The sequence below is a fragment of the Nicotiana sylvestris genome, chromosome 3, assembly GCF_000393655.2.
Source record: "Nicotiana sylvestris chromosome 3, ASM39365v2, whole genome shotgun sequence".
Lineage (NCBI taxonomy): Eukaryota > Viridiplantae > Streptophyta > Magnoliopsida > Solanales > Solanaceae > Nicotiana > Nicotiana sylvestris.
Window position 1 is genome coordinate 82,312,407 of NC_091059.1, and position 19,154 is coordinate 82,331,560.

The 19,154-nt window shown below is 40.5% G+C and overlaps 1 long non-coding RNA gene across 1 annotated transcript; it reads right to left on the reverse strand.

The window, feature by feature from the left end:
* Positions 1–9,091: 9,091 nt before the first annotated feature.
* LOC138886879 (uncharacterized) lies at positions 9,092–10,522 on the reverse strand. The gene is made up of 3 exons (XR_011405817.1): positions 10,462–10,522; positions 9,920–9,971; positions 9,092–9,245 (listed from the first exon to the last, which is right to left on the reverse strand). It is a non-coding gene; the product is annotated as an uncharacterized lncRNA (long non-coding RNA).
* Positions 10,523–19,154: the final 8,632 nt, after the last annotated feature.

The window sequence follows — 19,154 nt, forward strand, 5'->3', positions numbered from 1 at the left end:
ATGTGGGGAGGGACGGAAAATCATCAATATTGATTGCCCCAAGCAAGACACTTGGGGCACTATCTCTTTTTCAGAGGGCCTCGAAATCGGACCCTTCGGACCTACCCACCGATTGTTTGTCACGGCGGACAGACATACTCGTCGGTTGTTCGTCACGGGGGGAGACATCTTCAGCCTCCGATGACTTGTGGACTTTGCTCGGACTATCTTCCGATATCTTCTCAGTCCGAAGATGATCCTCTTCGACCATCACCGGCTCAGCTGCTTTTGAAGCTTCATTGCTTCCCCTCTTTCAAGCTACCAGCTCATAGTCAGCATCTACTTTCTCTTCTTCTTCATCTGGTAGTTTTTGGGCTATGTCAGCAGACAGAGCGGTGGAGTCATTCTTCGACTTGCGAGCCTTGATCTTCTTAGCTTTGGATTATATGAAGGCGAGACCCTTCTCCTTTTCTTATCCTTAGCCAGTTTCGGGGCCTCCTCTTCCCAAGCAGGGCCGGCCTCATTTCGGTAGCATCCTCGAGACCTGCACAAAATGAAATCAAGTACAAATGAAAAGGAACATTTTAGAGAAGAGCATCAAAAGCGTATAAGGTAACTTACCATGATTCTTGGCCTCCCATCGGTCCCTTACTAGATCGCGGCATGAGCGCTTAATATATGTAGAAGTCGAAGCCAACTTCCGAACCTAACTTTCGAGGTTTGGGATTTCACCGGCACCCAGGGAACCGCTACGTCATAAGAAAAGACATGGGTGAGAAAAGATATGGGTGAAGGAAGATAAAAGAAACAAAGCAATCAACATAAGATGTTGATGGGTATGTACTTACGCTTCATGTTCCATTCCTCGGGGAATGACATCTTCTCGGCCGGGATTATTGTCACGACCCAAACTGGAGGGCCATGACTAGCACCCGACCATACTTGCCGAGCACCAACGTACATTTTATCTAACCTTCTTTATTATCTTTTACGGTTGACGAGATCAATATAAATGGTAGACATGGATCATGGACAACCAACAATAAAAACTGATGGCATGAACATATATAATATGGGATGACCAGACAATCAAGAAACTATATATAAGGTATGAGCTACCACGCTACCATGAAAGACTATACAACAAAAACTAGCCGACAAGGCATACCAAACTATACATGAGTCGACACCTGTCTATGAGCCTCTAAAGGAACATAAGTGCTGCAACATAGCCGGAACAGGGCCCCGACATACCCATAATGTCTATAACAAAAATGCATACCAAGACCAAGGCAAGTCCGGAGAAGGGATCTCGCCAATCACCACTGAACTGGACAGCCTACTGTGGTGGGGGAGTTGCACCTGCCTGTCTATCAGGACCTACAGCACGACATGCAGCGTCCACAAATAAAAGGACGTCAGTACGAATAAAGTACTGAGTATGTAAGGCAGGGAACCATAAATACGATCAGTAATGTAAGCAAGGATAGAGAATATACAACCCGTAACATCTTAGTACCTCTGAGGGCTACTGACATGAAATGCATGATACATATGTAAAAATACATAAACTTTTAAAACATTCGCCTCTGTGGGCATCATCATCATATCGTACCCGGCCATAATAGCTCGGTAAAAAAATGTACCCAGCCATCATAAGGCTCGGTAGAATCGTACCCGGCCACGTGGAGCTCGGTAAAACCCAACTGATCAGTGGTTGCACAATAGGTGCCGTACCCGGCCAACTATAGCGTGGCTCGGTAGAGTAAAATAGATACATATATATAATGCATGCTCGACTCATGGAATCACATTCTAAACCTTTCGGAGTGACGTAAGGTCGGTATCCTCTGTACACGTTATTAGGACTAACTCTTCACTATGAACCTTATAAGAATCAGGAAGTACCAACAACATTGATAACATAAGAATAAGAGAAGCAACATTAACATCAATCGTTCCATAAGAGGGAAAACAATGTAAGTACTGCTAGCTTCTAAGAGTAGAGTATCTTGGAAGCTCGTTCATTACATTATGTACAATCAGAGTCGTGCAAAAGAAGGAAAGGGATAGCCTCACATACCTTGTATATACTGCCCCAATCTCAAGCTATGCAATTGTCAAAACTCCTTAGTCTACAATAAGAGAAACGATACTATCGTTATCATTTAAGCGTCATAACTATTATGTATCGACCACAACCTATTTTACGATGAAACGGACAGCACCTCCCCTATATATATGACTTCACACCATTCAAAACAATCACCAAACAGCCCAAACAACATCAATAATAAACATATTGAGCCTCCCAAAATAGTCCACGCACAGCCTAATCACTCCATACATACGACGGCCACCGTAGTCGTGTCAAACGACCCAGAAATGTTACGAATAACTATCATCCCACAACCCTACATATATATGGTGTTTCTCCACACCCTTACTCCTCCAAAACTCCACAAAACAGTAGTAAAATATGCAGCCCAACAGCAACGCAAAACAGTCCACAAAACAATAACATTACTACCAAGCCTTTCGATATATATTTCACAAGTTCTAGCTTCAATGGCTTAGCCGCAACTTGGATAATCTTAAATACATATAGAGTAAGAGGTTCCTTACCTTTATACAGAAATAACAACTCCAATTTGACCTTAAATTTCCATGAAATATCCCTCCAATGCTGCCACAACAACAAAAAAGCGAAACTAGCGATCAATTAGTATTTTTCGGCACTAGAATCACTTTAGAAGGCTTGAAATCACCTAGGATTGATATTAAGAACATGAGGGAGTATTTATAGAACATAAACCCTTTAAAACAACCTCCCACACGAGCTGGAACGACACAAAAATGAGCAACAACAAGAAGAACAAGAGACTTACTAGCGCCACGGAATTCCCGACACTTGATTTGTATTGTTTGCCCTTTTTTTGGGTCTTGAATCTTGAGAGAACCTTGAGAGGATGTTCCTAGGGTTATAAGGTCTGAATATAGTGAGAATAAATGACTTAAAACGGGTTTGAGGCATCCTATATAGGTCCAAATATCTTAAACCGCCTTAGTGGCCCCCATAGAGAGGTACTTGGCGTAGTCTCGCGAAAATGCAAATATCTCTCTACTCCGAGATCGTATTGATGAACGGTTTAATGCGTTGGAAACTAGACGCATTGATCTTTAATTTTGTTGGTAGATCACCCCGTAATTCCATGTAAATTAGGAGAAAAGATTAGAAATATTTGACCTAATGTTTAACTAAAATTATGAACCTAAGTTGCGACAACTTTTGTCGACTTTTGTTTCATAACTCGTTTGACTTCAAGACTTATGATACGGATATTATATGATTAAAATACCTTAATACATGACCTCTTGAGTGTATTAAGCACCGCTAGATTTACCTAAAAATACGAGTTACAACATCCCTTATTCATTTAACTTCTAATACTTGTTAATCACCCTTATACACTCTTGTATCACTTAAGACCAATAGGATTGACTTCTTATCATTTCAAAGATAATTCCTTCTTGAATTTATGTTAACTAATATATGGCATGAACTAACACATGTGGATATGGGTTGTAACACCCTCCCCCTTAGGAACATTCGTCCTCGAATGTAAGGGTTCATGGGGAGTTTAAATCATCGTGGATTCCAATGGAAATTTCGATCAATTTTCCCCTATAAAATGGTCACTAGCAAAACTTGCAAGCAATTAAGCCCAACATATGGCTTCACAAGGCTACACAAAGCATTATGCATATTTATATTATCTACATATCACCATTTTGTATTAAGGAGGAGTATTCTCAAATTATTGCTTACCTCATAGAGCCGTTTCACCTTCCAATGTATCCTGTCTTCCACCAGCATCCTTGTTATCTTCATTCTGGAATAGGTAAGGGTATTTAGACTTCATCTCCTCTTCTGCTTCCCATGTCATTTCTTCCATATTTTTGTTCCTCCACAATACTTTGACGGAAGCTACATCTTTTGTTCTCAGCTTGCGGACTTGCCGATCTAATATCGCCACTGGCACTTCTTCATATGATAGGTCCTCTGTAACTTGTACATCTTTGATAGGGACGACTCGAGAAGGGTCTCCAATACATTTTCTCAACATAGATACATGGAATACCGGGTGGACAAATTCCAATTCGGATGGCAATTCTAACTCATAAGCAACCTGTCCAATTCGTCGAAGAATTTTATACGGCCCGATATACCTTGGACTCAGCTTACCTTTCTTCCCAAAACGCATAATACCCTTCATTGGTGAGATCCTCAGGAAAACCCAATCACCAACCTCAAACTCTAGATCACGACGTCGGACATCAGAATAAGATTTTTGCCTGCTTTGTGCCGTCCTCAATCGCTCCTGTATCACTTTCACCTTCTCAATAGCTTGGTGAATCAAATCTGGCCCATATAATTCTGTTTCACCGACTTCGAACCATCCAACTGGTGATCTACATCTCCTCCCGTATAGTGCCTCGTATGGGGCCATTTTAATACTGGAATGGTAGCTATTGTTATAGGCGAATTCTATGAGTGGAAGATGATCATCCCAATTCCCCTTAAAATCTAGAACACATGCTCGTAGCATATCTTCCAGTGTCTGAATGGTACGTTCAGCCTGTCCGTCAGTCTGCGGATGAAATGCAGTGCTGAGATTTACTTGTGTGCCTAAACCCTTCTGGAAAGACCTCCAAAAGTTAGCCGTAAATTGAGCTCCTCGGTCTGATATAATAGATACGGGCACACCATGAAGCCTAACAATCTCCTTGATATACAACTTCGCATAATCTTCAGCCGTGTAAGTTGTCTTCACTGGCAGAAAATGGGCACATTTTGTAAGTCGATCAATTATCACCCAGATGGAGTCAAACTTATGATAAGAGCGAGGTAATCCAATAATGAAGTCCATATTAATCACCTCCCACTTCCAGGTCGGAATCTCTATATTCTGAAGCAATCCACCGGGTTTCTGATGTTCTATCTTTACTTGTTGACAATTGGGACACTGGGCTACAAATTCTGCAATAGACTTCTTCATATTATCCCACCAATACTGCTCCTTGACATCATGATACATCTTTGTCGAGCCGGGATGGATGGAATATCGGGATTGATGAATCTCATTCATAATCTTCTCTCGCAACCCTGCCACATTAGGCACACACAATCGGCTCTGGTATCTCAGTGCCCCATCTTTTCCGATCCCAAAAGCCATACTTTTACACTGTTGAATGCTTTCTCTTTAATCGTACTAAGATAGGATCTTCATATTGCCGTGCTTTTACCTCGGCTACCAAAGATGATTCTGATGTATTCTGTACAGTAACACCTCCGTCATCAGAGTCTAACAATCTGATTCTCATATTGGCTAGCTGATGAAGCTCTTTAGTCAACCCCCATCTACCTGCCTCAATATGTACTAAGCTTCCCATTGATTTACGGCTGAGAGCATCTGCCACAATATTGGCTTTACCGGGATGATACAATATCTCGACGTCGTAGTCTTTCAGTAATTCAAGCCACCTATGCTGCCTCAAATTCAACTCTTTCTGCTTGAAGATGTATTGTAAACTCTTTTGATCTGTGTAGATGTCAACGTGGACGCCGTATAAGTAGTGCCGCCATATCTTCAAAGCATATATTATTGCAGCCAATTCCAAATCATGGGTTGGATAATTCTTTTCATGCTTCTTCAATTGTCTTGATGCATAAGCAATCACCTTCCCACGCTGCATCAATACGCACCCCAAACCTATACCTGAGGCATCACAATATACCACATAACCTTCTATTCCTTCGGGGAGAGTGAGCACTGGTGCGGATGTCAATCGATTTTTCAGCTCCTGAAAACTACGTTCACAAGTGTCAGACCACTGGAATTTGGTAGCTTTCTGTGCGGACTTCTGATGGTGTTGTAGGTCTCGGCCAATTCTTTACTGCATCGATCTTCTGAGTGTCGACACTAATACCCTCATCAGATATCACATGGCCAAGGAATGCTACTGAGTTCAGCCAGAATTCACATTTGGAGAGCTTAGCATATAACTTACGATCCTGAAGCGTCTGTAATACTATCCGCAAGTGGCCCGCATGTTCCGCCTCCGAACGAGAATACACTAGAATGTCATCAATGAATACAATCACGAACACATCAAGATAGGGCCTGAATATAGTATTCATGAGATCCATAAAAGCTGCTGGGGCATTTGTTAGCCCGAACGACATCACCAAGAACTCAAAGTGCCCATATCTTGTCCGGAAGGCCGTCTTTGGAATATCCTTCTCCCTAACCCTCACCTGATGATACCCTGAACGTAAATCAATCTTGGAGAAATACTTGGCACCCTGGAGTTGGTCAAACAGGTCATCAATTCTTGGAAGTGGATACTTGTTCTTTATAGTAGACTTATTCAACTGTCGATAGTCGATACACATCCGTAACGACCCATCTTTCTTCCGCACGAATAGGACTGGTGCACCCCAAGGTGAAGTGCTAGGCCTAATGAAGCCCTTATCCATCAAGTCCTTCAACTGCACCTTCAACTCTCGCAACTCTGCCGGGGCCATTCTGTATGGAGGGATAGAGATTGGTTGAGTGTCAGACAACACATCAATGCTAAACTCAATCTCCCTTTCAGGAGGAAGGCCTGGGAGTTCATCTGGGAAAACATCTGGAAATTTGTTGACCATGGGGATTGATTGTAGAGTAGGCGGCTTCGCCTCCGCATCCCTAACGTGAACGAGATGATAAATGTAACCTTTTGAGATCATTTTCCTTGCCTTAAGATAGGAAATAAACCTACCTTTCGGTGTAGCAATGTTCCCTTTCCATTCAATGACGGGTTCACCCGGAAATTGGAACCTAACCATCTTCGTACGACAATCAACATTTGCATAGCATGAGGCCAACCAGTCCATTCCCATTATCACATCAAAATCAACCATTTCTAACTCAAATAAATTTGCCGAGGTTTGACGACTACAAATCATCACAGTGCAACCTCTATATACCCTTCTAGCAATCACAGAATCTCCTATCGGATTAGATACCGCAAGGGGTTTACTTATCAATTCAGGTTCAATGCCAAACTTATTAGCCACAAAGGGTGTAACATATGATAATGTAGATCCCGGATCAATCAGCGCATATACATCATAAGAAAACATAGACAATATACCTGTAACAACATCTGGAGACGATTCAAGATCCTGTCGACCTACTAGAGCATAGGTTCGATTTTGACCACCCCTCAAACTCGGCACTACACCTCTACCTCTACCACGACCTGTCGACTGCTGAAAACCTCGTGTTGGAGGTCGAACTGATGAGGAAGAAGCAGACACAGATCCAGTCGGCTGAGCCATACCATCACCTACCCTGTTAGGACAATCCCGCATCATATGGCCAGGTTGTACGCAAGAATAACACGCATCAGAACCTCGATGACACAGTCCAAAGTGGGCCTTGCCGCACTGATCACAATGTGGTGTTGGGGGTCTCATCTGACTAGTATCCCTGTGATGTTGTGAGCCAGATGCCCGCGAACTCTGACCTGGACCAGAATAGGATCGATCATATCGAGGCCTCTGAAACTGTGGAGGAGCACTAGCTACAGGTGGCGACGAACTCCTCGAAAACTATGGCCTGACCCTGTCTCTGAAGTCATCAGAATACCCTGCAAATCTCTCCCTCTTATGCTGGCCCCTATCCTGCTCCCTAACTGCCCTCTGCTGGCGCTTACGATCCTCTAGGGTCTGGTCATAAGCTTGAATACGGGAAATATCCATGCCCTCTACCAAGGAAGCTGTCGTACACTCATTTATCAGATGTGGTCCCAACCCATTCACGAACATATGCACCCTATCACTCATCTCGGCCACCATATGGGGATCATACCTTGCCAAAGAATCAAACTGCATACTGTACTCTCGCACACTCATATTACCTTATCTAAGGTTCAAGAACTTATCAGCTCTAGCTCGTCGTATCTCAACTGGCAAGTAGTGACGAAGAAAGGCCTCAGAAAATTCCTTCCACACAGCTGGAGGAGCGTTTGGACCCCTGGATCTCTCCCAACTATCATACCAGAGAACCGCTAAATCCCGTAGCCGATAAGAAGCCAACTCTACTGCCTCTATATCACTAACATGCATAACCCGCAGTGTACGATGAACCTGGTCAATAAAAGTCTGTGGGTCCTCCTTGGGGTCTGATCTGGTAAACACTGGAGGGTCTAAATTAATAAAATCACGAACTCTTGTACTAACTGGTTTATCAGCAACACCTGTATTTTGCCTCTGAGCCTGAGCAACTACCAAGCTAGTCAACAACTGCAAAGCACTCCGCATATCCTGGTCTGTAGTGCCAGACGGAGAAACTGGAGGCGCTGGGTGCCTTCTAATATCCTCTGGAGGAGATGGAGTAGATGAGGTATGAGAGGGCATCTCACTCTGAGCCTCACTTTGTCCTGCTCTGGCTTGGGGCACCTGACTGGTACCCTCCCCCGCTGTTGTATCAAGCCGTCTACTAATCGTTTGCTTCCTAGTCGAAGGCATTACTAAAAGAAAACAAGGTGAATATTAGAGACGAACACTTACGACTCAACTCTATGCACGATCTAGATTCAGGAAGAAGGTAACAACCCTAGATGTCATGTAGCCTCCTGATTATAAATGTGGCGCGCTACACATCCATAATCAAGACTCTACTAGACACGGCTCATAGACAACCCCTAGGATAGACTTGCTCTGATACCAAGTTTGTCACGACCCAAACTGAAGGGCCATGACTAGCACCCGACCACACTTGCCGAGCACCAACGTACATTTCATCTAACCTTCATTATTATCTTTTAAGGCTGACGAGATCAATATAAATGGTAGACCTAGATCATGGACAACCAACAATAAAATATGACGGCATGAACATACATAGCAGGGGATGACCAGACAATCAAGAAACTACATATAAGGTATGAGCTACCACGCTACTATGAAAGACTATACAACAAAAACTAGCCGACAAGGCATACCAAACTATACATGAGTCGACACCTGTCTATGAGCCTCTAAAGGAACATAAGTGCTGCAACATAGCCGGAACAGGGCCCCGACATACCCATAATGTCTATAACAAAAATGCATACCAAGACCAAGGCAAGTCCGGAGAAGGGATCTCGCCAATCACCGCTGAACTGGACAACCTAATGTGGTGGGGGAGCTGCACCTGCCTGTCTATCAGGACCTGCAGCACGACATGCAACATCCACAAATAAAAGGACGTCAGTACGAATAAAGTACTGAGTATGTAAGGCAGGGAACCATAAATACGATCAGTAATGTAAGCAAGGATAGAGAATATACAACCTGTAACATCTTAGTACCTCTGAGGGCTACTGACATGAAATGCATGATACATATGTATAAATACATAAACCTTTAAAACATTCGCCTCTGTGGGCATCATCATCATCATATCGTACCCAGCCATAATAGGCTCGGTAGAATCGTACCCGGCCACGTGGAGCTCGGTAAAACCCAACTGATCAGTGGTTGCACAATAGGTGCCGTACCCGGCCAACTATAGCGTGGCTCGGTAGAGTAAAATAGATACATATATATAATGCATGCTCGACTCATGGAATCACATTCTAAACCTTTCGGAGTGACGTAAGGTCGGTATCCTCTGTACACGTTATTAGGACTAACTCTTCACTATGAACCTTATAAGAATCAGGAAGTACCAACAACATTGATAACATAAGAATAAGAGAAGCAACATTAACATCAATCGTTCCATAAGAGGGAAAACAATGTAAGTACTGCTAGCTTCTAAGAGTAGAGTATCTTGGAAGCTCGTTCATTACATTATGTACAATCGGAGTCATGCAAAAGAAGGAAAGGGATAGCCTCACATACCTTGTATATACTGCCCCAATCTCAAGCTATGCAATTGTCAAAACTCCTTAGTCTACAATAAGAGAAATGATACTATCGTTATCATTTAAGCGTCATAACTATTATGTATCGACCATAACCTATTTTACGATAAAACGGACAGCACCTCCCCTATATATATGACTTCACACCATTCAAAACAATCACCAAACAGCCCAAACAACATCAATAATAAACATATTGAGCCTCCCAAAATAGTCCACGCACAGCCTAATCACTCCATACATACGACGACCACCGTAGTCGTGTCAAACGACCCGAAAATATTACGAATAACTATCATACCACAACCCTACATATATATGGTGTTTCTCCACACCCTTCCTCCTCCAAAATTCCACAAAATAGTAGTAAAATACGCAGCCTAACAGCAACGCAAAACAGTCCACAAAATAATAACATTACTACCAAGCCTTTCGATATATATTTCACAAGTTCTAGCTTCAATGGCTTAGCCGCAACTTGGATAATCTTAAATACATATAGAGTAAGAGGTTCCTTACCTTTATACAGAAATAACAACTCCAATTTGACCTTAAATTTCCATGAAATATCCCTCCAATGCTGCCACAACAACAAAAAAGCGAAACTAGCGATCAATTAGTGTTTTTCGGCACTAGAATCACTTTAGAAGGCTTGAAATCACCTAGGATTGATATTAAGAATATGAGGGAGTATTTACAGAACATAAACCCTTTAAAACAACCTCCCACACGAGCTGGAACGACACAAAAATGAGCAACAACAAGAAGAACAAGAGACTTACTAGCGCCACGGAATTCCCGACACTTGATTTGTGTTGTTTGCCCTTTTTTGGGTCTTGAATCTTGAGAGAACCTTGAGAGGATGTTCCTAGGGTTCTAAGGTCTGAAAATAGTGAGAAGAAATGACTTAAAACGGGTTGGAGGCATCCTATATAGGTCCAAATATCTTAAACCGCCTTAGTGGGCCCCATAGAGAGGGTGCTTGGTGCAGTCTCGCGAAAATGCGAATATCTCTCTACTCCGAGATCGTATCGATGAACGGTTTAATGCGTTGGAAACTAGACTCATAGATCTTTAATTTTGTTGGTAGATCACCCCGTAATTCCTTGTAAATTAGGAGAAAAGATTAGAAACATTTGACCTAATGTTTAAGTAAAATTATGAACCTAAGTTGCGACAACTTTTGTCGACTTTTGTTTCATAACTCGTTTGACTTCAAGACTTATGATACGGATATTATATGATTAAAATACCTTAATACATGACCTCTTGAGTGTATTAAGCACCGCTAGATTTACCTGAAAATACGAGTTACAACATCCTTGATTCATTTAACTTCTAATACTTGTTAATCACCCTTATACACTCTTGTATCACTTAAGACAAATAAGATTGACTTCTTATCATCTCAAAGATAATTCCTTCTTGGATTTATATTAACTAATATATGGCATGAACTAACACATGTGGATATGGGTTGAAACATATCAAATCAAGGGCAGTTATATGCACCAATCATGAGATTTTCTTCCGTAATTAGAATTGTACTATAATTAGAATTCCTCTAGTATATAAAGAGGGGTCCCCATCATCTGTAAACACCTTACATTCACAAATATCAAGGCAATATAATATTTCTTTCTTCTGCTCATCAACTTATTGCTCTTTAAGTGTTCTTACTTCACTACTCTCGAGGGTTCATCAGCTCGAGGGCATTGTCCAAGCATTGGTTTGTTTTACATTCTTGTCAATTCCCATCATTTATCTCTAAGTTGATTAATTGGTATTAAGTGAAATCATGTATCCTTAAAATCACATTACAAATTTAATGTCACTCGATTTTTGGGGTAAACAAGCGTAGATGACAAACTCAACATAATAATATTATATTTCTTGTCTCCAACAACATAGCTACAAATTTGCTAGAACTGTCACCTAAAAAACTCGGTCGCGCTTTGCAATAATTTTTATCACTTTGCAGTCATGAAATATTACTGTCAAAAGTTCCAAATATCGTAAATTCAAAATCTACAATTTCGAAGAATTGCTATACTTTTTCCCTTGATGACCTAAAAGAAGAAAAAAAATCCGCTTTTTTTTACCTCACAATAACATCAAAAAGTCTAACTATTATTAAAATAAAATCGACGAATTTGGAGAATTACCATACTTTGTTTGTCCCTTGATGATGACCTCAAAAAACAAAAATCCTCTCTTTCATATTGCCGTCTTCCCTAGCAAAATGTTTGTGAAGAAGAGATGTAGCCTTGCTTTTCCCTTTTCATTGCCCATTTAATCCAAATAGCCTGAAAGAGAGGAAAAGATGTATTTTTTTTTTAAAGAAAAAGGCGTAACTGTTAAAAAAACCGAAGAATAGGAAACGACATAAGTGTAATTAAGAATTAGTTTTTTTAATATACAGCACATACATAGATAAATATGGGGAAAATGACAAAAAAAGCAGAAAACATATATATATATATATATATATATATATATATATATATATATATACTAGTTTCTCGACACGTGCGGTGCACGTGTAAGCCAAGTGATATATTACATGATTTATATAAAATAATATGAATCTTTTTAAATAAAGTTATGAGTAAGTAATTTTACATGAAAGAATATGATACAAGTTTTTGTGGATGACTAATGTAGGTCAGCGTAGCTTATTTGTCAAAGTAAAGATGATCGGATAAAACCCTAGAAAGATAAACAATAAAAACATAATTAGATACATTTGATATTTTTATTTATTTTACTTTTATCTTGTACAAATATGTAATAAAACAACATTGGCCCCACAAAAAGTATAGCTCTTTTTTTAACTTTATGTTAAAATGTATCATCCATTTTAGGAGAAAATTAAAGTCGCAAAGAAAAATATGACATGCATATCATTATCAATTCTTACAATTAAAAAAATATGCAGTTATTTAAGCAAATAATAAGATCATTCCCCTGTAGCAATAAAGCTACAAAGGTAACTATTATAAAACGTGCACTAACTTTGGAATGAAAAAAGAGTAACTAATTTTAAAATTGCATGAGATTCGCAATATATGACTTCTAATGCAATAGTATTATCACGAGTAAATTTTTTATCTGCGGAAAAATATATATTACCAATTTCGAAAATATACTGTTTGTTGATTATTTGATTGATATGCATAGTTATATGTAATGTGAGGTCATATATATGAAATTAAAATACAAAAGAAGACTAACTTGTTGATGAAGACATACTATAACTCTATTCCAAGTTAAATATACACCTCTCAGAATAAAAATATGCATCATGCATAATATAATAGCTTATGTATATATATATAGTGCTATAGAAAAACCTAAAAGAAGCTAGATGTTTTAGGAGAAAATAAAATCAACGGAAATGAAAATAAAGAGGCCTATGAGTTAATTGCCTATAATGTTTGTAGACATCAAAATTTTAAGGGATCAAGCCAAATCTTAAATTAAAGATACTACAGGACTCTTGAAATCCTATGAGTCTATTAGGGTTTCTTGGAGGTTACTCTATCCTAAAGCCTAACTCACACATATATAAAGGGATACATATTCCCTTGAAGAGGTGTCTTGAAAATCCCATACTCTTGGGATATTCACAAAGGGATCAAAATATGGCCTGATACTTCTTGACAATCAAATAGTTCAAGAATCTCGAGATCAAATATTAAACCACGAGATTTGCATCATCCTACATTCGAGAAATACGCGGCTTCAGTCCTCGAATCACGGAGATAATCAGGAGAGAAGAATCAAGGGAGAAGCAGAATTGTACTCACAATTGATTAGTAAAAATATTTTTCTCTTATTTTGTGATTGCAGTTTATTTTTCACATGTTGAAAATTAGTTGCAAACAAATTCTGGCGCGCCCAGTGGGACAATCTCTACCTCTCATTTCAACTTTTCAATCACCAAAGTCCAAGAACATTGAAATGGCTTCAAAGAAAATCAACTCCGGTTCAACTTCCACCAAGGCTGCTAACTCCTGGTTCTATGCTGATATGGAAAGCATCCTTGATGTCACATTTGGAAGCTTTGGACTGGTTACGAGGAGCAAAACAAGCTCTTTAGGACAACAAGCACCCCAAGTGCCATCCGCATCAACCCCCTATTTTTGGATCTTCATCCTCAAAAGGAGCAAGATCTTCCACAAATGCATCTGAAGGAGGAAGCGATGTTGCTGAAAAGATCAAGAAAACTCTTGCTCTGCTTGACCTCTCCGGATCCAAGCACTTTGCTGTAAAGGAAGATGATGATGCTTCAAGTGATGGATCCTCTCCATTTACACCACATAGCATGAGCCAATCAAGGATCAATCTGTGTGAAGATCCATGCTACTCTCCATTGTCCACGACAATCATGCAAGCCATGGTGACAAATACTTCATCTATGGAGGAGCAGTTGGCAAACTTGACGGAAGCAATCACTGGCTTGATCAAATGCATGCAAAATTAAGAGGCTAGAATTGACAAGCTAACAGACAGGGTGGGAATCTTGATGGAAGAGAATCCACCCATGCACCCGACAAGCTCCCATAGGTTCTAGAGAGTGACTCTCCCCCAAAACAAGCAGCATCCACTAAGGCCCAAAACAAGCAGCATCCACTAAGGCTATCCCTGTCTCATCTGAAGGGATGATTCTAATCGATCAATTGAACGAGTTTATTGAAGGAACCATTAAGAACAAATATGAAGTTGCTGCCAAATCCTCCCTTACATATGCAAAGTCGTACACTGCAAGGGTCGATATGTTGAAGATGTCTGCTGGCTATCAACCTCCAAAGTTCCAAAAGTTTGATGGTAAAAGTAACCCAAAGCAACATGTTGCGCACTTCGTGGATACGTGCAACAATGCTGGGACTTATGGAGATTACCTCATCAAGCAGTTTGTCTGCTTGCTAAAAGAAATGCTTTTGACTGGTACACGGACCTCGAGGCTGGATCTATCGATAACTGGGATCAACTAGAGCAAGAGTTCCTCAATCGCTTTTATAGTATGAGACATACTATGAGTATGATAGAACTTACAAATACTCGTTAACGAAAGGGGAAACCAGTTATCGACTTTATCAATCGTTGGAGGAATGCAAGCCTCAACTGCAAAGATAGGCTCAATGAAGCTTCAGGCATAGAGATGTGCATCCAAGGCATGCATTGGGGATTGCGCTACATCTTGCAAGGTATTAAGCCTGTCACATTTGAGGAACTTGCAACTCGTGCCCATGACATGGAATTGAGCACGACCTTCGCTGGAAATGAAAGGCTGCACATCTATGAACCTCGCAAAGGGAATGACAAGCAAGAAGTCAGGAAGTGGGGCAAGTTCGTACCCAAGTCTGAAAGCAAAGAAGCTATGAATGTCAACACGTCACCTATGAAGTTCACGACGAAGATGAGCAAGAATCAGAGTATGAAATCCACTTCTTTTCAAGATAAGCCAAGTGGAAAGTTGACTCTAAAAGAAATGCAGGAGAAAGAATACCCGTTCCTGGATTCTGATGTGCCATCCATTTTTGAAGAACTCCTCGAGTTAAATCTCATTGAGCTTCCGGAGATGAAGCGACCGAATGAAACTGGGAAAACGAATGACCCAAATTACTGCAAATATCACCGACTTGTAAGCCACTCTCTGGAGAAGTGCTTTGTCTTCAAGGACAAAGTTATGGACTTGGCCCGTAAAAAGAAGATCGTGCTTGAAGATGAGAAAGTAAGCGCGAACCAAGTCTCTATCACTTTTTGCTCATTCAGTCTAGATGAGTTATGCAGTTTAAAAGGAATAAAAAATAAAGAATTACTGGTGAACAATAAAGTTGAAGACGATCAACCTGATAATGATGAAGGTTGGACTTTGGTGACTCGTCGTAGGCGCCACAAAAGGAGCCCACGAAAAGAATCAATAGAATAACCAACAAGGAAGATGATGCTAAAAAGACCAACAAAAAAAAGAATCTAGTTAGGCATTTGAAGAAAGAAAAAGTGGAGATGCACCACCCTCAAAAGCCACGACATATAGTGACCTTGGAGGATTTCTTGCCATCTTGTTTGGCACAAAGATTTCTCGTGATCATATTGAGGCCACTTGTTGCAATGCTGACAAAGGGGAAGAAAAGAGTGATGACCTATCGTTGGCACCATCTTCGAAAAAACTCACTAAGTCTACTCCTCAAGAAGTTAATGCTTGTGAGGAAAAAGTCACGTTCACAAATGACGATCTTCTGCTAGGTGACACTCTTCATAACTGCCCATTGTACCTGGTTGTTTATATGTGTGATGAATGGGTAAATCGAATTTTGGTTGATGGAGGATCCTTAGTGAATATTTTGCCAATTCGTATTGTGAAAGAACTTGGTATTCCCATGAACGTACTCTCAGAAAGTCGTGTGATGATCCAAGAATTCAACCAAGGGGGCCAAAGAGCCATAGGCACGATCAGGCTAGAAATCACTATTGAAGATATGCAATCAAGTACATGGCTGCATGTAATCGATGCGAAAACTTCATACAATGTCTTTCTTGGAAGGCCTTGGATACATGAGAATAAAGTGGTTCCATCTACCTACCATCAATGTTTAAAATACTACAAGGGTGAAGTCGAGAAGAAGATAGTTGCTGATGATGAGCCATTCACCGAGGCAGAGTCACACTTCGCCGATGCAAAGTTCTACTTGAAGAACCGCATTGTGAAGGAGATAAAAGTTGATGATGGCATGAAAAACAAGAATGACGAACCCATAACTAAAAGAGTTGAGGCAACTATTGGTAAAGCCAAAGCTGTTACTGAGGAGGTACCCACCAACGTGAATAAATCTCATAAAGGGGGTATTGTGTCTTATGGAAAGAAAGTAAGTACCGCACTCCAATATGTCCCTAAAAGGAAGAAAGACGAGGGTGAATCATCTAATCTCCAAGCTAACACGCTAAAGGATCTAACTCTTCCAGGTAAAATGAATTGAGGCAGTAAAGTTGTCCTCGAAGCCGCTTGTAGGGTTTGTAGCCCAAAATTGTTTACAGAATGGGCCACTCCCTACAAAGCAAACAGATGAAGGTTTTGACCCTAAGGCTTACAAGCTATTTGCAAAAGCTGGATACAATCCCAATGAGCTGTCAAAGTTAGGGAAACTCCCATTAGAAGCTACAACGAGGAAACCACGTGAAGGTTTGGTCTACAAGCAACCGTCACCAGTACGCATCTCCATAAGAAGGTCGAGTAGCAATTATATCACTGTTGAAGACGAATCTGCCACTTCCAACAAGCCTTCTGTCTTTGATCGACTTGGAAAATCACCTGCGAGGACCTCCGTGTTTGAAAGATTGGGTACATTAAAGAAAGGGAACAAGTTCCAGAGAAATTTCCAAAGCATAAGAACACCTGTTTCGTCCAAAATCCAGAAGCTCTCTAAGGATTTCCAAAGTTTGGTTCCTTCTAGAATGAGGCGACAAACAAAACTTGTGGTTTTATATAAAGAAGTACTAAAGGTAAAGCCATATACTGTGGTCTATACTAAAGAGCGTGACGAAGATGAACAAAGTGTGGGTTCTTCGTATCATGTTACTGTACAAGGCAAGAATGGTGTTCCATCTTTAATGGAGGATAATGCACAATTGGAGAATGTTTCACCATATTATCACATATCCTTCAATGATGGGGACCTTCAAGAAGATGAAGATGCAAAAGACGCTCCACCTGAACTTGAAGAAGGAGTGAAGATGACAATTGATGCCTTAAAAGAAGTTAACCTTGGCACCAATAAGGAACTAAGACCCACCTACCTAAGTGATTTACTAGAAACTGATGAAGGGAGCACTTATATTGAGTTACTCAAGGAGTTTAGGGATGTCTTCGCTTGGAGTTACAAAGAGATGCCTGGCTTGGACCCGAAAGTAGCAGTCCATCACCTTGCAGTCAAAAATGGTGCTCGCCTTATTAAACAAGCTCAAAGGCGTTTTAGGCAAAACTTGGTTCCCTTGATTGAAACTGAAGTTAACAAACGCATCGAATTTGGCTTTGTTCATGAAGTTAAATACCCAACATGGGTTTCAAGTATTGTCCTTGTAAGGAAGAAAAATGGCCAGATTCGAGTGTGCATGACTTTAGGGATCTTAACAATGCATGTCCGAAAGAAGAGTTCTTGCTTCCCATTCCAGAACTGATGATCGATGATACTACTGGGTATGAGGCAATGTCATTTATGGATGGTTTATCAGGCTATAACCAAATTCGCTTGGTGCCAAAAGATGAAGAGCTTACTGCATTCCATACCCTTAAGGGTATTTATTGCTACAAGGTAATGCCTTTTGGCTTGAAAAATGCTGGTGCTACTTACCAAAGGGCTATGCAGAATATTTTTGACGATCTTCTCCATAAGAATGTCGAATGCTATGTTGACGACTTGGTGGTAAAATCAAGAAAGAAGGGCTTGAATCTTAACAGAGTCTTGAATGTTATCAAGCTCGATTATCTCGCGCCTTCAATAAAAGATTTAGCCCGAGATCCTTTCAAGTAGGAGATCAAGTTCTTGTCGTACGAAGACCCATAATTACTTCCCATAAACCTGTAGGGAAGTTCACTTCAAAATGGGATGGGCCATATGTCGTACACTAAGCTTACTCAAGTGGGGTTTACAAGTTGGTTGATGCAGATGGAATGAGAATCGACTCGATCAATGACAAGTTTTTAAAGAAATATTATGCTTGAAATTGCAATGCTCCTTGATGCATGAGCCTAAACTGCATGTTGCTACACTCCTGGCCCGCATGAGTCTAAACTGTGTACGGCCCCGTAAAAAAGAGGAGTCCACTAGGTTGAAGACTTCGAAAGATGCGGCCTAGACAAAAGTTAGGACATAAAAAAAAATCACCTAGTCTGAAATACGGTATGACTTGATCCTCTTCACCGAGGTACGTAGGCAGCTTAGAATTTCATTCTAAGTTCAGTCACATAAGTTCAAAAGATACATATTGCTCCAATTGTTGTCCGAGTGAAGTATGGAGGAATGTAAAATCAAGCTGAAACACCATCCTCCTATTGAACTTTGATCTCATTTGATTTAAAAGGGGCAAGTTTCCATGATAAATTGGTGTCTTCAATGGAATGATTATAGTCCTTTAGGAGGCTACCAAGTATTTGCAATGAATCCTGGTAATTCGTTATGTCTTCGCATTCGCCACCCTTCAAGTTGAGA